The sequence below is a fragment of the Cryptomeria japonica genome, chromosome 2, assembly GCF_030272615.1.
Source record: "Cryptomeria japonica chromosome 2, Sugi_1.0, whole genome shotgun sequence".
Lineage (NCBI taxonomy): Eukaryota > Viridiplantae > Streptophyta > Pinopsida > Cupressales > Cupressaceae > Cryptomeria > Cryptomeria japonica.
Genome location: NC_081406.1, coordinates 318,697,759 through 318,720,999, shown reverse-complemented (window position 1 = coordinate 318,720,999; position 23,241 = coordinate 318,697,759).

The window sequence follows — 23,241 nt, the reverse complement described above, 5'->3', positions numbered from 1 at the left end:
GGACATGAAGAGGGACCCAACATAAACTATGATGGACCTATATGGTAGCATGTGTCCTCCCTTGTTAGCAACGACTTCCTGATATGTGGGCTTGTGATTTGACTTGTATAGTGAATTGTTATGTGGTGACTTTTGATTGGCTAAAATTTTCCAATACATTGCATAAGATTTTTCAAATTTGGTCAAGCTCTGCAATCATGGTCGATCTTGCTCATACCTTTTTGAATCAATGGTCGACATTCAAACTTGACAACAGTCAATTGTAGATGCTTTGTTCACTTGAATGAGCAATAATGGGAAACTTGACTACTACCAATCCAACTGTCTCATGAATTTTGTTAATCAATAGTGCAACATCATCACCATAATGTCTAATTTACATTGAGAAATAATTTGGGGTGGATTTCAAGCTATCTAGCATGTTTTTGAAGGAAAATAGAGTTCACAAATATAAAATAAGTAAGTGCACATTCCTAACTTTGGTTGTCAATTTCTGTTCTAATTTCTACTTCCTTGCTTCTCGAGGGTTGTTATAATCATAATTGTATATAAGAAAAATGTGTTATAAGGCTTAGTTTTTTAAACTCTTAAGCATATGTGGAAACTAAATGAATCTAACAAGGCTTATTCGAGGAGTCAAAAGTAAGGAATGATTAGGTTTTATGACTTGACTGCCACAAACAAGGAATTATTAGATCATATCTACACTATTCCACAATTCTATAGGGTGGGTTGTAGCCCACAAAGATCTTTGATACAAACGGTTTCATCAATCAAATTTAATTGAGCTCCAAAAGGTCTTTGAAGAAGATGTTATTGAAAATTTCATAACATCTAAGGAGGTGGAAAATAAAAGGGCTAAATGGGTCAACATAATAAGGGGAGAAGATAAAAGAAGAAAGGCACATGCCAATTACCCTAGAGCCTTTGTAGAGATTAAGGATCCAATCATCAAAATGCATAAAATGTTAGATGATGTGGATTAATTGGTAGGGAAGCCTCCATTAATAGAAGAAAGGTTTGCATATCAACCAAACAAGAATCTACCACTTGTTCCATTACATACTTATATTTTAAGAGGAAAAGAACCCATGATTTTGTAGCCTATTCAACTAGAGCAATCACAAGTAGTTGTTTCTCCTCAGTAGCAACCTCAAAAGAAAACAAAAATTGAGTAATCATTCTTGGTTGTATATTCAATTGATGTTGAGGAAGTAGTTGATATAGAGAATGTAGAGATAATATAATTGGGGAAGATCATGAAGTTAATCAACGTATGCCCTCACCTCCAAGACTAATGATTGTTGGCATGCCTAGGAGTAGAATGGAAATAAATCTCATGTGCAATTATTGATGATACCAATGATATTAGAGCTTTGGCTTGTTTATAACTCATGTTAAATGATGACTCTGATAAAAATTCAAGAATTTAGAGTTTTTCTTTCTCGAGAATCAAGAAAGATAAATTCTAAGAAAGATTGAATAAGACCAAAATAAAATCAATCCCTTCACAACATGAAGAAATTACTCGAAGGGTGTTGTATTTAGGCGGGTATGTATAGAATCATGAGGGGCCAAAAAGTGGCGATATGAAAAAAATGCCTTTTCCATTTTCCCAAAAATGCAAAAAAATTGTGTTGAATTTTTGGTTGGCTTAGATGTCAATACATGTAGTCATGGAATAAGCCAAAGCATAACGGAAATCAACAAATATCGGATATCTAATAGTATTAGATATCCAATATTATTAATCATATATTATATAATATTCGATCATATTGGATATTGGATATCCGATAATATCCAATATATTTTCATTAGGGCGCCAACAATTTCATTGACACCCTTCCTTAGAGGTATTAGATATCGGATAATATTTGATATCCGATACCTCTTTTAGGAGAGAGAGTGATCTTGATCTTGATGAAGGCAATACCGAAAAAATGGTTTTATTGTATGAAATTTGATTACATCCAACTGGTAACAACCGGGTTACAACATATCGACACACAGGCTTGGTAGAATAGGTCACAATCGGGACCTTGAATCGAAATATCTATCTTCTAGGCATAGTCTATCTATATGATACTTTGATTGATTCTAATTGATCCATTCTAAAGCATGATTACAAATATATATATATATATATATATATATATATATATATCAATGCAAAAGATCCAGTCAACCTAAAAGGGATCAAAACCCAAAGAACAAGACCTAACATGCAAAATGAACAGGGTCTGCCTCCGCCAAGAGATTCCTCCGGAAAATCCAAAGGATGAAATGTAGAAGGTAGGCCACACACCACAAAACATCGAGATCAATGCTCAAGGCTCTGCAAGCTTCAGAATGGGTTCCGACAGATCACCAGGATAGGTCTCAGGCAATTGGTAACAAATAAACAATTGGTAACAAGAAATTGTCATGGAAACTGGTAGCGATATCTTGCCGGAAAGTGATCCAAATGAGATGCGGTTTGAAAGCAAGAAAGATGATCAAGTCTTCAAGTAGAATCCAACTCCATAGGATCCGGCGAGCCAAAACCAAGACACACAGAAAGGAAAATTGAAACTGCAAACAAAAAACAAAACAAAAAGGAAAATGTTTTTGGCTGATGCAAGATTGCTGTGAACCAGGGATGCTCCTGCATCAGATCTAGAGAGAGACAAAGAAAGAGAGAGGTAATTAGGGAGAGGGGGAGAGGGGAGAGATGGAAGTATCAATAAAGGGAGAGATGGTGGGCAAGGGAGATGGGGGAGAGAGTGAGAGAAGGGGAAAGGGAGAGGGGGTTGGCAAATGATAGGGGAAGAGGGATAGGTAGGTAGAGAAGGGGAAATAGAGAGGGAGAGATAGGGAGAGAAGGGGAAATGGATCTAGGGAGAGAGAGTAATTAGAATGAGGAGGAGAGGGGAGAGATGGAAGTATCAAAAAAGGGAGAGGGAGAGAAGGGAAAAGGGAGAGGTGTGGGAAAGGGAGAGGGGGGAGAAGAGAGAGAGAGAGAGAGAGAGAGAGAGAGAGAGAGAGAGAGAGAGAGAGAGAGAGGAGGGAAGAATTGGGTACAAATAAGTGTACAAGGTGTTAGGGATAACAAGAGAGATAGACCTATATCTACAAGGAAAGAGTGTCCAAATGGGAGATTATATGAGGGATCCAGGGAAACATAATTTATTAAATATATATATTAATATCATTAACTATATTATATTATATGTATTAGTAAAATATATAAATATTTATATGTTAAATAAAATATATAAATTAATATTTTAAATATTATACATAATACTAACATAATATATTTTATATTATACATAATTGTATAAGAGTTTATAATATATAATATATAATATATTATATTTATAAAAATAAACTAACAAAAATCGAATATCCGATAATATCAGATATCCATTACTTGTAGATATATCCAATATCCGTTACCTCTAAAAAAAAACTGAAGCCTTGGGATTTTCCTTGAGATTGCTTTGGGATTTGGCTAAGACATGCCAAACCTAGAAAGTCAACACAAAAAACATGTTTAGGAGTTTTGCTTGCTTTTCCAAACTTTGCCCATGTGGCTAATGACTTTTTTTTACCTGAAATTGATGAAACAAAAAGGGTTCTTTAAGGAGATTCTCATCTTTCCACCAATCTAAATGCCTTATTTTTAATTTAATAAATAATTATTATTCATTTTCTATTTGAATTACAACTAAAGTCCTGATTGATAGGTCGATTGGAAAACATGTATAACTTTCAAACAATATCACATTTTTTTACTATGAAACATGTATCACATTCCATGCTTCACATACTATAGGATTAAAACAAATGAATTTCATAAAGTTTTGACCAAGTTATGGTGGTCAAACATATAAGTTTTTTATATTTTAAAAGTTGTACTAAAAATTCATAATTAATTATTTACTTCGAAAAAAATTATAAAAAAATATGCATCACATCCAGACATGAGTCTTCAACTTATATTTAAAATCTTATAAAAAATATTATGATTTGATTGTGGTTAGGGTGGTCAGACAGACACCTATCTCTTATCTTTTTCCTAAAATTTTAGTACTACTGCATTGAAATTTCAAATGTTCGCGAAATAGATTATTTATTTTAGAAAACTACTAGTAGCTTAGAAACAACATTCAATTTGCTACTCTTGCTCACTGCGTTTTAACCGTTGCAGACTCCTCCTTCCCTACAACTGCACCTGCGCTTGGCTTCGTGATTGTTTTGCATTATGGGAGCGATGCGCCTGCTGTGGGTTGGGCGGCTGCTACTGCTCCCCATATTGTGGACAAATCCCCCTCCTTCATTGAAACCCTTATGGTAGGAGCTGTAACTACTTATGCTCCTCATACTACGAATCATGTTGGTAATATTGATGGTTCGGGGAGTTGTCCTTCTATTGCTGTTATTGGCGAAGCTTCTTTCTCTGTTGCTGTTGTGGGTGTTGAGGTCGGGGTTGGTGTTGTTGGTGCCAAGATCCCTGTTGTTGTTTCTCTTGGGTGTAGCTTTTCCCATGTGGACACATTTGGTGACCATCTCACAAGGGTATTTGTCCTCTTCCTTGTGCCAAGACTTCCCCTGTTGTGGTCTATGGCTTGGAGGTTGTGGAAAATGTTGAGTTTTACCAAGGTCGTGCTTTGGTTTATAAATTTACTGGGTTCTGGCCTTCTCTTCCGAACCTTCATCGCTAGGTGAGTGATTCCTGAAAACTTTTAGTTTCTCATGGAATTGAGCTTTTTCCTTGTGCTAAAGTTTTTTCAATGCTTTTTTTACTTCCACTCTTGATCGTGATTTGGTTTTGGGTAAGTTGTGGGCTTGGGGAGATCACTATCTCTCTATTAAGCCTTAGAAAACTTTCTTCAACCCCCTTATTGAACCTCTTATTGTTTGTTTGGTCTAGTTCCGCCTTCCTAATCTTCCCCTCCATTTCTGGGAGACTTCTTGCTTCGAGACCATCGGTAACTGCACTGGCAACTTCTTGAAGGTTGATGATGCAATAAATTCTATGGGTCATTCAACCTTTGCTAATCTATATATTAACTGATATTGACATATCTTTGCCCCTCCCTAGGGATGTGGTTCTGATTGTTGGGGATAGGCCATTGAATGAATCGTTGGATTATGAGGGCCTCCCCTTTTGTTGTTGAAGATGCTTCTCAATGGGTCACTTAGCTTCGAATTGTTCTCTCTCCCATCGTAGAGGTGCTACTACTTGGTGGAAGGATGCTACTGAAGATCACTTGACGATTAATGCTTATGAGCCTACTTCTGTCAACTCCTCTTTGGAGGATGATGTCTCTTCCTGAGATGAGGCCCCCCTTACTGCTGATGAAGCCTTTGCTGATGTTACTGTTGTCATGGACTATTCCACCCCTTTGGCTCCCACATCTGTTTCTCCTGCTCCATAGCTTCACTCTTCTCTTGGTGATTATGCGCTTGTTGTTGTTGTTGTATAGAAACAATTTGCTATTGTTCTTCAACAACAGTCTGGCAATAACTCTGCGGGGTCCTCCTCGCCTGATTTTTCTTTGAATGTTCCTAATGACAGTGTTGCCTAGATGGTTGTTTGTCGCAGGTGGAAGGAAAAATCTGCCCGCCTTTCCCAACCCCCCTTCGTCAAGTTTTGTGTGTTTCTCCCCACTCTTGAGATGGGTTGGGTTGTTGCAAGTTTGATAGGTTTGTTTGACTTGTCTAACTTTGTTTGTTTGGGGTTTGTCCCTTGCTTGGTCTGTTTTCTGCCTTTGGGTTATTGTTTAATTTTTGATAGCCTTTTGGCTATGTAAAGGGTTAGCACCCTAGTTAACACTTTTTTTTTTAATAAAAAACATTCAAATTGCTATAGATTCTATTCTTACATATTTTTAAAATAATGTTGATAACTTATTCAAATTTTTATGTCAAGTTGCCTAACTTTGTTTTTCCGAATTTTCATTACCACTTAAGGGCCTAGTTTGGCCCACTATGATCTGACACATACCCAGGTAGGTTTTGATATTATTAAAATTACTACTAAGGAACAGAGAAAGTTGGTACAAAATGGTGGATTGTAGCTACTACCATATTGGGATATTTCTTTAGATACAATAAACAAAATAGGATCAGGAGGTCTTTGCTACAAAAGAATGGGCTCAACAAACTTTCTTTAGGTTAGACTCTAGTATAAATTGTGAAGCTTTAGCAATTTGGGCAACGACTCCAAGTACTAGTAAGCCTAAGGTAGTTGATAATCTTCAAGACTTGATAGGAAATATTATTGTCAAGATATTATCATACACCACTGCCACCCAAATTGTATCCCTTGTAACTAACACAACATTATGCAATGAGGTAGCTAAAAAAAAACTTCTAGGTAGATTATGATATAAACTGTAGGATCAATATATGAAGAAGGTTGTTGAACTCAATTAGGTGAAATCAATTTTTCCATCACCTTCAAGTGCCACAATACCAATTGCTTCAACTCCTATCTCAACAAATCCATTATAACAAGATACAGAAGGCTTGTCTACAAGAATTAAGGAGATGGGGGAACAAGTACAAGAGGCCAAGGAAAAGAGGATGAAAAGAGTCAACAACATAGTCAATGTACCTTAAAGATTACATATTGTCCAAAATCATGGGTAAACTTGAAGACACATGGAGAACTTTTTTCTATTTAAGGGCACCCTATGTAAAATATATGCAAGATAGGGGAAGTTTAAAGTGGATAACTAATAAGTGGACTCCCAAGATTGTAATAATGAAGTAGATCTATAAATGTGTAAAATTTGATCCACATAGCCCTAATGACCTTGCTATAACAAATGATATGTTGATTACATTAGGGGAGATCATTGCATACATGTTGAAGCTAGATAAGTAGACTATTATGCTTGACATCCTAGATAGTGATGGGATAACTAAATGACTAGGTCAATGGAGAGGAGAATTTAGTATAGTGGTACCCATTCTATCTTCATTCATATGTGTTAATGACGATCTTGATACAAATCTACTAAATAATGCATTAGATGAACTATTTCCCCCAAAAGTAAGTCTTGACAATTTTATCAAAGAAACAAGGGCAATTTTGGATGCATAATTCAATATGCATAATGATAGAGTAGCTAGGTTCCTTGATTTCTAGTGGCCTTCACAAAAAATGTATGCAAGATGGATAGAAGGTATAATGAATAATATATGTTTGCAGTTCAATCAGTCATCAAGTTTTGACATCAAGCATCCTATCTTTCGTAGTACTCCAATGGCATAGCAATTTATGTCTAGTTTTTGGCTTATGTGGCATAGTCAACATATTTTTCAACCCACTCCACTAATTTCAAAGGCATATTCATGCCAATTGCAATTGCTTCAATAGATTTGTTTTGAAAAAAAGGAATCACATCTTATAATGAGCTCAATCCCACTTGGTTTTATAATGGAATATTGTAATTGATATCAAAGAACAATTAGTAGAAGCATAAATTTAAGAGCATTAAAGAACATATATAAATAAATAGGAGAGAAAAAAAAATTAATGCAACATTAGATCAAAAACATCGATCTTATTTATTTGACTTTGACTTTCAGACTTAAAAAGTATTAAATACAGTCACAAGCATTGACGAGCCATTGGAAACGATGGCTCGAAGGACGCATACACCGTAGCCCGAAAGCCAAAAGTACCGCTTCACTGCCATCACATGGGAAAATAATAATAGGGACACCAATAACATCCACAAAATCCCCCATGAAGGACAATAAACAAAGAAGGGCTAGGAGACTGAAATGACAAAAAATCCAGATTGAGGAAATTGAATCCCACTCAGTTACCATCAAGAATGCCATTCACTGCTTCCTCGATTATTTGAGCCAAACCATTCCACACCCATGTCCATATCCACCTCAACACCACTGTTGGCAAGCAGATCTGCTGCTGAATGGGCTTCTCTATAGATGTGATTGATTGAGAGGTCCATCTTACTTCAGCAGTCCCAAGCAATTTTAACAAGCTTGTTCAATTTTCATTTGGACAGACTCTTGCTTTTGATCGCATTGATGCATATCATGGAATCGCCTTCGATATCAACTTATTTCTAACTACGATTTGAACAGTCCACGAGACCTGAAACTAATGTAGTAATCTCCATGACACTATTTGTCTCAATCCCTAAATGCCCTGAGTGAGCCCACACAAGACCATCAAATTTGTCATGCAGAATGCACCCAAATCCCGATTGCCCCGAGTTCCCCTTAGAGGCGTTGTAGAAGTTAAGCTTCTATTGGTGGGAGGAATTATCCTAGAGGTTTAGCCTGCCGGAATCCTGAGCCTAGGCCAAGCTTCAAACACATCCTAATCTCTTTAGGTGAAGACCACACTAACGCTTTCAAAGATTGGTTTATCACGCTTTCAAAGATTGGTTTATCGAGTACTTCCACAACATTTTTGTCAATTCTTCTAATATCCATTTCAACATTGCTCTCCACATCATTGAAAATACTTATGTTCCTCTCCTTCCATATGTTCCACAGCATTAACGATATCTTATATTACTATTTCTTATCATATCTTATATTTTTCATCATATGTATTGGATAATATTTGTATTCAAACAAAATACCTAGTTTCTTGGTTATTTAAAAGTTATTACAAAGGTTTAGTGTGCTCTATCTAGATATTAGAGTTATCAATTCCTCAAACCCATCATTAATTATGATCCTATGTTAATTATGATCCTATGTTGGAACTAATTAGATTATTATTTGGCAAATTTCCCTTGGCTTCTCCCTCATATAAGTTGAGCACCACATCCTCTAAACCTCTCAATTCCCAATACATGTGTGATTTCTTTCATCCAAAGTTGTAAGCCATTTATACTTGTTGATGCTTTATCTTCTTTTACTTGTATCATTATTTCAAGCAATTTTTCTTTTGTAATTCTAATCTTGGTTGTGTACCATTATGTTTCTTCAATGTTAGTGAGTGACATGTCTATTGAACATCATCCTTCCTCTATTCTAGAGGCTTCTTTAGCTGCAACCCTCCTGGTGTATTTTTCATTTACATCTTGCATCTTTTCTACCCTTTTCTAGTATATTTCTTCTCTTTAATAGGTTTATAATTCCCTTCTTTCTTCTTCTTCATTGTTCTTAGTTAGGACCATATTTTGGTTTTCTTCCAATTCTATCTTGATTTTAGTAGCGATTCTCACTTCCTTGTCTATCTTCCTTTTGCATGTAATTTTTTTTAATAAATGTTTATCCATCCTTAATCTCTCTTTATCCATGCCAAGAATCAAACTATAATTATCTCAATAATCACATCTTTTGGATGTCCCCTCTTTCTATTGTCACCCAATAGGTGTCTAACCCCTCACCAAGGGTTAGCAACTAATGCGTGCTACTGTACATCTCAATTACCACCATAACTACCATTAATTCTCTTTTGCCTCTTAACTTATTATTTAACCCAAACTTCTTTACTTATTTTAATAGTCTCCCATACACCAACAAACTTGGGTCCCAAAAATGGAACCAAATATTTTGGCAATAAAATACAAGATCAGTCTAGATAAATTATTGTAGAAAGTTAACCCTAAGGTGATGCAATAAGAAGGAAATGAGAATAATTGTCACAAATAAACATATAAACAAATAAAAAAGATACACATTTATATACATAACAAGGTTACTCCAATATTTCCGTACCATATATTTGTTATATAATATACATTTCATATCATTTTTTATACTCTTATGCACCAACAAACCTGGATCCCAAGAATGGAACCAAATATTTTGGTGGTAAAATACAAGCTCAATGTTTAGATAATTTATTGTAGAAAGTTAAACCTAAGGCGTTGCAATAAGAAGGAAATGAGAACATTTGTCACAAATAAACATATCAAAAATAAAAAGATACACATTTATACACATAACAAGGTTACTCCATCAATATTTTCATACCATATATTTCTTATATAATATAAATTTCATATCAAAAGAATAAATATATGCATTGCATATGCTTGGATATTACACCTATCTAAATTACATCCAATGGTATATATTGTATTATTTTCTCTTATTCTACTCTCTAGCTTGTGGTAACATGCATTGTCAAATGTTGCCACAATGTTGTTGGAGTGAAATTAGCTTATTATGTTTTGCTTCTAGTTCCTTATCTACCAATAGTGCACCTCATTAATAAACCTTGAATCATGAGTGAACTCGATACACTTGCCTAAATTGTTGTAAGTGGTTTGAGAAATTAATAGAAGATTAGTTGATAATAAGGGGACACAAAGAACATTTTAAAATGTTATATCACTTGTATCAATATAACCTCTTCCACACACATCAACAAGAGTGTCATCACCCATCAAAATATTAAATGTAGTACAAGGTTCAAAAGATGTGAAGTCGCCCTAAGATGAAGAAATGTGGTGTGAAGCAATCAAATTAAGTAGGTAAGTGGATGTTAGAGATGTAATTGCTACAAGTTCATTGTGATGTAATTGGCACAAGTTCATTTCCCTTTCCTTTCCCCTTTTTGTTATCCTTTGCCTTAGAAAGCCCTCATGAATAATCATATTTGATTGACTTGGGAACACTAAGATTATTCTTTTTTAGAATGTAAATTGATCAATTTATTTATTTAAACACTTAGGGGAAGCATACCAGTAGTGGATATAGCTAACTTTGCGCACCTAGAACTCCTAAATGATACATCAAATTTTGACAATTTTTTTGTTGTTGTCTCCGTATGCAACTTAATTGCTTATAACTAAGGTTTTGGCTTTTGGGTAGTAACAATGCACACTGTGGAATTCTTTATGCATGAAAGGGTGAAAAAGTGGTCATTTCAAAGTGTTGCCTAATACATAATGATCTTTGTGCCAATAGTGGTTTGGGAGACCACCAATATAAGTTTTTAAAATATCCAATTACAAATTTAAATAACATCTAATTAAAAATTAAATAACACCTAATTGTAAGTGTTTATCTGTATGGGTCTACTCACATTTTTCACTTTAATGTTGAGTATGTGACCATTTAATTGCGGGCACACAATTTTATGTCCACCCTTGGCCACATACATAGCTTGGCTGGCACACACCTCAAATATTAACTGAGCCCTAAAAAACATCCTAATTTGGCAAATTTGGGGATTAACTACCCCGCTATTTTCCTCCCACCATGAGCCCTGCGACGAACAAAGCTTCCTCATTGCCTTTCGTCAAAAACTTCACTGCATCCACCCAAGTAATGCCCGTGCATCCTTACTCCTCACAATTTTCATGTTCAATGATGGATTTACACTCCTTCATACCTACATTTTTCTTTATTTTTTCATCATTTTTGTCAATGGCGTTGAGGGTTTCATTTCAATGATCTCTCTCACTTTATAGTGCAAAAATCATTACACAATGCAAAAAAAGATAGATTATTGTTTTCTTTTATTCGAAATCCCCGATTTTAATCATGAAATTGAATACGAATACTATTATGGCATTGAGGGTTTCATTTTAATGATATATCTCACTTTATAATTCAAAAATTATTACACTAAATGCGAAAAAGATAGATTATTGTCTTCTTTTATCCGAAATCCCTTATTTTTAATAATGAAATTTAATGGGAATATTGTTATGGCATTGAGGGTTTCATTTCAATGATCTCTCTCATTTTATAATTCGAAAATCATTACATAAAATGTAAAAAAGATATATTATTGCCTTCTTTTATTCAAAACCCCTGATTTTTAAACTTGAAATTTAATGGGTATATTGTTATTGTCATCATTTCTGACTTAGCATGTAGACCTATTATTGTCTCCATTTATAATGTGATATTAAACACCAATTTCATCAAATTCACATCAATGATATTGTTTCATGTAGGGTTTAAATATACAAAGTTACTATCACAATATTTTGACCGATTTTTTCATCATTTCTATCTATGGCATCGAGGGTTTCATTTCGATGATCTCTCTCACATTATAATGTGAAAATCATTATATAGAGAATGCAAAAAATATTGATTATTGTCTACTTTTATTCAAAACCCCATATTATTAATCATGAAATTTAATGGGTATATTGTTATTCTCCATGCCTGACTTAGCATGTACACCTATTATAGTCTCCATTTATAAAGTGAAATTCATTACAACTATTTTGTCAAATTCACATCAATGATATGATTTTGTCTAGGGTTACAAGTATGTGTGTGTGTGTGTGTGTGTGTGTGTGTGTGTGTGTGTGTGTGTGTGTGTGTGCGTGTGTGTGTGTGTGTGTGTGTGTGTGTGCATATGTATACATGTATATACATATGTATACATATATGTGCATATATGTTTCAGTCATGTATGTTTATTGTTTTCTCAGTTTATTGTCTATGTTTTAGACTAAGGAATTTTGCATTTTAATCGATGTTGCACAATATTCTTGGCATATGTTGTGCAAAGAAGATCAAATATTGTTGATTCATACATGTTGATTTTGTGCAATCTATTGATGTAGATAGAGTTAGGATATAACTCTGATATGATTAAAAAATGTCATAGTGTCGATGTTGTAATATTTTAGACCTCACATTTGTAACGTCAAATGTTGATTTTGTACTGTCCATCGTGATTATAAAATGTCATGATGTTATTGTTGTTATATATTGAACTTGATTCGTCTATGTTTTAGTCATATATATTATTGTCTATGTTACAGTCATATATGTTTATTGTTTTCTTAGTTTATTGTCTATGTTGCAGTCATATATGTTTATTGTTTTCTCAATGTATTGTCTATGTTGCAGTCATATATGTTTATTGTTTTGTCAGTTTATTGTGTACATTTCAATAATATATGTTTATTGTTTTCTTAGTTTATTGTCTATGTTTCAGTCATATATGTTTATTGTTTTTTCAATTTATTGTCTATGTTTCACTCATATATGTGTGTGTACATATGCACACATTTATACGTGTGAGTAAAGAAGAGAGAAAGCATATATACATTTCAATAAACAAGAGAACAAACATACATATGAATGCATATGTCTACATATGTATGCATATGTCTACATATGTATGCATATGTATATGCATATGTATATGCATACATTTATACATATAATTAAAGAAGAGAACAAACATATTCCCCAAATTTGCCAAAAATAAATGTTTTTTAGGGCTTAGTTAATATTCAAAATGTGTACCAACCAAGCTATGTACATGGCTGATGGTGGTCGTAAAAGGGTGGTCATATAACTAAATGGCCACACACTCCTAACATTAAAGTGAAAAATGTGAGCGGGTCCATATGGATAAACACCTAGAATTAGGTGTTATTTAATTTTGTAGTTTGATATTTTAATTTTTGTTGTTGTCGTATACATACATACATACATACATACACACATACATACATATACCTATTGTAATGATACTGAAATGGAAAAACTTATCTATAAACCCGCAATCCAACAATATCATAGAAATAAAGTATACATTCTCAAATGCAAACATAAAATCAAATACCAAGTAAAAACACTTGCAATCAAGAACTTTTGACTCTATTGCCCTCCTATCAACCAAGATTCTTGCATTCAATATTTTTCTCTTAGATTTAGAAGCACAAATACACAAGAAAGCTATGGTGAATGGAGAAAATCAATCAATGCAAAAATAGTCTCATAAAGAGACAATCAAAATGACCATCATCAAGATGTGGGTTAGATCAATGTAAGAGGGGAGAATGAATTTTATAGGTGTCTTCATGGGGAAAAAAGTTGTAGGGAGAATGTGGGATAAAGGAGGTATTTAGAGAGATAAGTTATTTATCCCACATTGGTTGGGTGGATGAGATTGATGGGTGTAGAAGGAGATAAATAAGATGGATTTATGAAATGGATTTTAATGAATTGAGAAATGAAAGGATTTAATGAATCAAATGGAATAAAATATTAATGAATATATAATGATATCCATTTAATCACTAGAAAAAATTATGATTAATCATGAGGACATTTTGATGAAATTTTTTATGTGTCTACATTTTGCCCCTCTTTGAGACAGTGTAGCTTGTTGTGTTGTTTCAAAGAAAAATTGATTAACTAGTATATGCCTGAGGGATATGGTAAGGATGATGATTGATATGATATGATATGCCTCCTCAAGAGATTGATCAAATAGATTATGATAAGATTTATCCCTCGATAGATCACGAGAAAACGATATTTGATGATTGATATTGCGCGCAAGTGATTAAGTGATTGATATTTGGGTGTTACACTAACTTTGTAACACCCCACTAGATTGCTTCAAACTTCAAATAAATATGTTATGTCTAGGTAAATTATAACTTTGGAAACCAATATTACCCCAAATTATGACCTTCAATGAATGCATAGGGAAACCTTTCAAATAAAAAACCATTCATAGCTAATCTACCCATTCATGATCCTAATTTATTTACAAATGTTGTCCCATCCATAAAATCAGTATCCTTTGATTCATCTATCAAAATATCCCTCCATTATCATAAATGGTATTCCATTAAACCATCCATATAAACCTATAATCCATCATCCATTAATTCCATAATCAATCCATAAAGATCTGGAACCATTAAATCCTTCATCAAACCCTAGAGATCTACATCCATTAAACCATTTATCAATCCCTTAAAAACCTAAAATATCAAGTCATTCATCCATCCATAATAATCCTAATTCATCAATCTATTTAGGTACTAACCCATCAACCAATGGAGCTCTTGGTCAAAATGGCACATTTGTTAACCCTTGCCAAAAAGAAACTGTGCTAGCATAAGAGGGTCCTATTGTGACCAATCTCAACAAATTCCTAAAGTTTTAAAAAATTATAACCTGGAACTTCATTTTTTAAAATAAGCATTTTTTGACAATGTTGGGGTGTTTTGTCCCAAGTATTTATACTTCATTATTAAAATGATATATTTTGCTATAAAGGTATTTTTTAATGAAGTTATTAAAGTTTTATGAGCTAAAGTACAAATTACTTTGAATTTGTAGGAACTCTTCACTCAATAAGTACAAAAAACCTTGAAAATTCAGACCCTCCTTTACCTTGTAAATTACAAATTTCTCTCATTCTCCAAACTCCGAAGGTGGTTTATTACAAACCACCCAAAAATCTCCAAATTCAATTGGTGTATCATTAAGGGAATGCACGCAAGAGGGTATAAAATTATAAAAAGATCCAAATTATATATAATTTCATTTTCATCATGCAATTCTTGGCACTCCAACTTCCTACATTCGTCTAGTGCTTTAGATTCTATAAATTTCAAGCTATTTAAGGCAATTTGAGCCTGATTTCAAGTTTTCTTCCCACTCACCTTTTGTTTTGTATAAACCAAGGTCTCATTTCCAGCCTTTGACATTGATTTTCCATTATAAGTTTTACGCTTTTATTTGCCTAAGTTTATCTTATATTCTTTGTTGTTTCTATACTTGGTTTTTACAATAATACAGATTTGAGAAAAAATATTATTTGCCTAAGTTTATCTTATATTCTTTGTTGTTTCTATACTTGGTTTTTACAATAATATAGATTTGAGAAAAAATATTATTTGCCTAAGTTTATCTTATATTCTTTGTTGTTTATATTTGCTCTAAGGGTCGAGTGTGCCACTTGTAAACATTTTTGTTAGGCACACTCGACCCTTGGTTTTGCCAAACTATGTGCCCCAATTTTAGGGTGTTTTTCTATATTAATGTTCAAAACCATGTCTATTCATCCTCGAAAATCTCCACACCCTAACAAAAACCTTATCTTTTAAAAATAGGAAAAAAAATGTTTCAACTCATTCGAAAAAATGATTTCATTTTTTCTACTTTGAAAATGCTTTAATTTGCAATTAAGGTTCTAACTCTAATTGAAACCCATGTTCACTTTGTAACTACACTCTAAACTTTAATTACAATTTGAAAGCCCAAAATAATTTTTCTTTTATAATTCACTACAAATTCACAATTGAACTCTAAAGTTTGGAGGGGTAACTGTGTTTCTCTAGTAGCAAATTTCTATTAAGTATGTGTTATGTGGGGTGTTGTACACCTTGCATAATGTTATAATGTTTAATTATTAATTTTTTTGGTGCACCTAGGGTACCTAGGATATGTCATCACATGGAGTTAACATTCTTTGGACACTTTATGTGTTGTATTAAAATTGGTAAATATTTAATGTGAGGCTTCGTGTGGGAAAAGTGTTTAATTTAATATAGGAGAAATATATTTAATAAAGTGAAAACACACTACCCAATATTAAATAAGCGATTAAATTTAGTTTTGTAATCATCGCATGGTTTTATGTAATACCACTTGATGGTTTTTGTGTGATCTTGATTCTATAAAAGCAAGAACATGGGTAGTTGTCTAAGGTTGGCTAGTTGACCATTTTGGCTAAGGGATTGAGAGCATCTCTTGTTGCATTTGTTAGGGTTTGAAGTATGGCATGGCATGTGTGGTAACTTGCTTGTTTGCATGGAGTTCTTGTAGAGAGGTTTTGTTTCAGAAGTTTTCATGGATGACTCAAAAGATGTATTGTAATGATTTTTGTAGACACCTAAAATTGTCATGTCTAATTAAATAAATATTTTATTTATTTAATTATCTAAGCCTAATTCTTCTATTAATTAAATAAATCCTTATTTATTTAATTAATTCATTTATCCTCTTCTAGCCTTATTTCTTATTTAAATAAATACATTTATTTATTTAAATTATCATTTTACTAAATTAAATAAATATTCTTATTTATTTAATTATCCCACTTCTTCTATTAATTAAATAAATCTTTATTTATTTAATTAATTCATTAGCCTTTTCTACCCATGACACATGTCATTCATCTCTTAATTCATACACTACCTACCCCTCTCATTATTTTATTATTTCTTTTACCTACCCTCTAATCATAGCCGACCTCCTTTTACACCTCTCAATCTTATCCCTCCATTTCATATAGTGTCTTCTATATAAGGAGATGCTTCCTTCATTATCAAATCCTAATCACCCTAATGATGCATCCTAAGGAGCTAACTACTTGATCAATTGACTACACTACGATCCTACTTGCAACCACATTTTGTTCTTTATTGAGCTCTTGTGCACATAAAATCTGAGAGCAAATATATCAAGCAAGATCAATGGAGATAGGAAGAATGGAGATTCAAACCCTATTGGACATGTGATGGTATAATCTTTGTGATTTCATGTGATTTGCATTGTCTTAGGTAATCTTCATATGTTATGGTGGATCTTTGTTGATTGTTAGGCTAGGGTTTTGTGGTTGGATTCATTTAGCCTTTCAATATTGTTATTATTGTTATCCATTTTCACCATATACATTTTGGCACGCCCGGTGGGACTCTTGTCCCTTTTGCATTTAACCTTTTGTTGTAGATTTTGTGTTTGAAGTTGCAGATCTGGCATTTCCGACAACATTTTCAACATTTTCGCGTCTGCATACTTTCGGATCGCATTTTTGATTTTCGGGCGCGTCTGAGACATCTTGAATCGCGTCATTATTTTCAAATTTTTTTTATTTTGCAGGTTTCCGAAAGGCGCATCTGTGTTACAGAAACGTGTCTGCATCATCTTAATCCGCGTCTGAGTCTGGGAAGCGCGTCTGTGATTTTTATCAGCATCTGTGATTCACAGAACCACGTCTGTGTCATAGAGGCGCGTCTGTGCAGAGGGTAACCACGTCCGTGTTCACCAGTTTTGAAATTTTGCATTTTTCATTGATTCAGTTTTCGGATTTTGCATTTAGGGTTTCAGATCTGGTTTATTTTTGGACTAACATTTTTAGATCTAGCTAACAAAATTGGTGCAGCTTGTCTTGGAAGCAAAATCATTTGGTTGAAGGCCCCTATTTTCACAAAGTCTTTTGGGTTTTAAAATTTACCTAACTTGTGTGCATGCAGGAAGGGGTGATTATTTCAAACAAATCCAAACTACTAACAACTCTTTGTTGCAGATCCTTGGCGAGGGTTTTGGATTTTTATTGTGTGCCTTGTTTTCATAGACTAGCAAACACTTCCATTGGCGCACTAAAATTGAATCATTGTCTTTTGTGTCTTGAGCAATAGGCTCTTTTTGTTTAATCTTTAGAGGGCCTGTCTTCTCGTGTGGTCATTAGGACTACTAGTGAGAAGAGAACGACCCAAGTGGTAGTGAGGAAAACCCACCTCATTCGAACCACTATAATCAAATGTATTCATGGTGAAAACTATGAATAACGTGTGCTGATTAGTTCATACTGACACTATGTCTCCCCATAAACCCATTTGATCAAATTTATTTGATCATTTGTAGGGCGTAACCCCTACCGGCTGGGAGCCTTCTGTATTTACAAAGCTGAAAGTGCCGCATGTATGGCCACATGAGCGGATGCCCTTACTAGCACCTTTTTGTTTTAGAAGCCCAAATCCTTCTAGTTGTTGGGGCAGGAGGTCGGACCTCTGGTAGCGGCCCACACACATACGGTTCTTAGTAGAGATACAAAGTTCTCCATGGGGAGTTTTCATGGGGACTGATGCTTGGCTGACCCGAGAAGTGAGTGTCGAGGGTGGAGCCAGTGAGGTCAAGCATCTAAGTATCCACTCTGAATAGCGTAGCCTCGGGGGTAGAACCCCATGTGGGATCAACAACTATTGTCTTGTCCAGCCATAAGAATTGTGCTTGACTTATTTTAAACATTCAAAACATTCAAGACCAAACAGCAAAACATTGTGTCTTTTGTGTCTTCAAGTGTATGCAAAACATTTTTTACATCAAACAACACACTTTCTTGGAGTCATTTTGGAGTCTAGACACTTGCAAACATTGAGTCCTCATCAACACTGTGTTCTCTTGTCACGAAAAACAGTCAAACAGTCAGATTTGGTCACAACAAAACAACTTCACAGATAGGAAAAATTGCACAAGATTTGCAGAAACGCGTCTGTGTCGGGCATAATAACGTCTGTGTTGTCTAGCCGCATCTGTGCAAGATAGAATCACGTCTGTGCTCCAATAGCAAACATTACATTTGACAGAAAATCGTAGAGGCACGTCTGTGTTAAACAGAGTAGCGTCTATGTCGGGAAGCAGCGTCTGTGAAGTATACAGGCGCGTCTGTGTCCAGAATTGAAAAACTGTTACAGTCCAGCAAGCAAACACAGTCAGTTTCAGAATTCTTGAGCTTCCTAGGTCATCTCTCTAGGGTTTCATTTAGCATTCAACCTGTCCTTGGGTCTCACAAAGTCCATCATTGCTTTACATCTCACATTACATTCACAATTGTCTAAACTTGAGTCAAAAGGTCACTTGCTTGTCCTCATCATACTTTGTCAACACACTACATACAACAACACTTTGCTAAGTGGTCCCTCATCAAGGTTTCTTACCTTTGGGTCTCATTTGGTCTTACTTAGAGTCAAGGTCAACTTACCTCATCAAGAGAAACTATCCTCTCTTTGGAAGTCACACCTACTCTACTACATACATACTTGGTCTTACACTTGGGACATTGCAAGTACACTTCAAACTCATTTACATTCCATTCAACTCTTGGTCTTCCATACTCTTTCCATTTTTCATCCAGTCTCTCACATCTTGGTCAATACCTAGTTCATGGTTGAAACCCGTCTTCAAAAATCTAGGAGAGAAACTAAAGAGGCTCAAGAGTCTGCAAACATGAGTTCTTATGAGTATGACAATGATATCTTTTTCAATTCTGATCATACTACATTACCTGACATGGATGTCTATAGAAACATTCCAAATGTTGAGAACATGGACACTATAAACAACAATGCTACACAAAATGACAATGTGGACAACTTTTCAATACATTCAGCAGATGTGGAAGAATCCATTATGAATCCCCATTTCAATCGATTGGTTGAGGAAATAATGAGGAGGGATAGACAATACTTCTTACAAATGATGGCACAAAGTGGAGCCAAGATACCTCATGATTTTGACATGTCTCAAATAATGGAAGATAGACCTTTGCAACAACCTCACTCCAATATGGATCAAAGGAGACCTAATAGTGGAGAAAATAGAGGACCACACATGGTACCTGAATCACCATCAGCTTTGCTTCAAAAACCAGAGGTCCCACATACATATGGTCAAACATATGATACTCACTTTCGTAGACCATTATGGAAGTCTTATGCAGACAAATATGCTCAATCACATACTAATGCTAAGGATCAACCACCAAAACAATTGGATGTTCAAAGGCATGCTCAAAATTTGGACACAAGGAAACCTCATGTCAAATTTGGGGGCAACACAATGGAACATGACATGCCTGTAGAATATGGTATACATGCACAAAATAGATATGGTGTTCCTCAACATGAATCTATACCAAGTGGTTCTTATACGCAACATCATTATAGACCTCCTCCATATGAACATGTGTATGACCAATATCATCCATATATGCAACATGCTCCTCCTCCAATTGGTGCCTCAAGCATGGGGTATGGTCCAAGAAGTCGATCTCCACCTAAGAGCAATTTGGAGAAACAAATTAGGGACTTACAAAAGAAAATGGAGGACATAAATACACCAAAGCCAACATACACAATGAGAGACATATGTCCTTATCCATTTGACAAGAGCATTCCAATGCCTCCTTTTCCTACACACTTTGTGACGCCTAAATTTGATAAGTATAGAGGCAAAGGAGATCCTAAGGCACACATAAGACAATTTTTCATAGCCTGCATTGAGGTAGCAGCAGAGGAGACATATTTGATGAGATTATTCCCACAAAGCCTAGGTGATCAAGCTATGGAATGGTTCTCCCAACTCCCACCTAGTATTAAGTCATGGGGTGACTTAGCAGAGGCATTTATCCAACATTTCTCCTACAACATAGAGACAGACATATCAGTCACTACTTTGTGCAACACCAAGCAAAAAGAGGGAGAATCTTTTGCATCATTTTTACAAAGATGGAGAAATCTAGCTAGCAGATGCTCTTGTGAAATTCCAAAAAAACAAATGGTAGAGATGTTCACACAAAATGTTAACAAAGACATTGGCTATGATCTAAGGAAAGCTTGTTTGTCCACCTTCAAGGATGTCATTGAAAAAGGCTTAGCGACAGAAAAGGTCCTAATTGAACAAGGAGTCATTAAAATATTCAAGGAAAACAAAGATGACTTTAAAGGAAAAGACAAGCCAAGACTTTGGAATAAAAACAAGAACACAGTCAATGATGGTGTTGTTGATGCCAACACAGTGCGACCCAAATTCATTTTTTCTGGATCAAGTTCTACAAACAATCAAGTGAATACTCAAACAACTTCCAGATCACGAAGGAAGTATACCCCGTTGGGAGAACCACTTGAGTCAGTTTTCAAGAAGTTAGTGGCAAACAAGGTGATCACAATTCCAGACTTCCCTCCATATGAACCAAAGGTCAAACCAAATTGGTGGAATGATGATGAGTATTGTGAATTTCATAAGAGCAAGGGTCATAAGACAGGAAATTGTCATCGACTAAAGAACATCATACAAGATCTCATTGATAGAGGTGACATTGAGATTGAGGGACACTCATCCAATCAAGAATATGAGATGTTTAAGGAACCATTCCCAAAGCATGACAAGGGAAAAGCCAAAGCCACAGATGATCAAACCAACTATACCAGAGCATCCTACAACTATGATTCAACTATCAATCACATCTCGATGGACAATTACGTCTCTACTATTATCATCAAGGACAAAGCGTCCGAGAATTCTACTCAGAGACCCAAGATTGTCCTAAAAGGTGTTGGATCTTCTTCCGAACCTACCTCTGAATGTCATATTACAACCCGTCGAGGTAAAATCACTTTGCAAGGTGCTCCAACTAAAAACACCGCTTCTTCATCAACTAAGCCTGAGTATGACCTTGTAGAACAATTAGGGAAGACACCCGCGCTCATTTCAATCCTTGAACTATTACGCATATCTCCCGCACATAAATCCATTCTTGATAAAATCTTGAGAGATACTGTTGTTCCTACTGATCTAAACGTGGACCATTTTCAAGCCATGGTGGGATACCTTTCCATTCCACACTCCCTTACTTTCACAGAAGCCGATGACGCCTCCATAAGTCAGCCACATAATGCTCCATTACACATTGAAGCCTTCATACACAAACATAGAATCAAACGAGTCCTGATAGATGGAGGAGCAGGTCTAAACATTTGCACATTAAGCACTATCACACAATTGGGATATTCTGATAAAGCTGTAAATTCTACAAACAAGATCACCATTAAAGCATATGATGATGAAGAGCGTTCATCCAAGGGTACAGTCACTTCCCTCTCAGAGTTGGGCCAGTTACAAAGGATGTGGTCTGTCAAGTCCTGGATTTAAATCTCACTTATAACATATTGTTAGGACGTCCTTGGATCCATGAAATGAGGGCAGTCCCATCCACATATCACCAATGCATTAAGTTTCCTCATAATGGAGTGGAAGTAACAGTTAACGACGATCCTAATCCATTCATATATTGCAATAACCTGAAATCAAAGACTGAGACCATCATTCCTAGTAATCGGGAAGCTGTTCCTTTGTCGGCATACATTGATCCTGAGTCATTAAAACCTTCGACATCCAAACAAGGTGAGCTTAAAGGCAAGTTTCAGGACAAAGGCATGGGGGAATATACTTTCAATCAGACCATGTACTTAAGACAAGTCATGAGTTCCCCAAAAGAATATGGAATACCACATCCTAACAAGCAAATCTCCATCATGAAGCTCAAATGGGATCCCACTACCTTTCAAAGATGGGGTGAACTAGAAGAGGAAGATTTATACCAAATGCTTTTCAGGGACAATGAAGAGGAAACACAAGATCACATCAATCTTCCATGTGAGAAATATGGCAAAGGCTTCAAAATTCTACAAAAATTCGGGTATGATGGAAAAAGCCCTCTGGGGTTACGAAAGGAAGGCATCATTGAACCTTTACAACCTGAATTGACTTTCAAGAAGGAACGCTCAAAAGGACTTGGTTTCTTAACTTCCAAGGTCCACACCCAAAGGACAGAAGAAGCCTTATAAATCAAAGCTACCAAAATGCAACAAGAGAATCACTATTCTACAGATTCCAACGAATAGGAATGGGGTTCCGACAAGTCTTCCAGTGACAACAAACTCACCGAGACATTCAGAGAGCCAG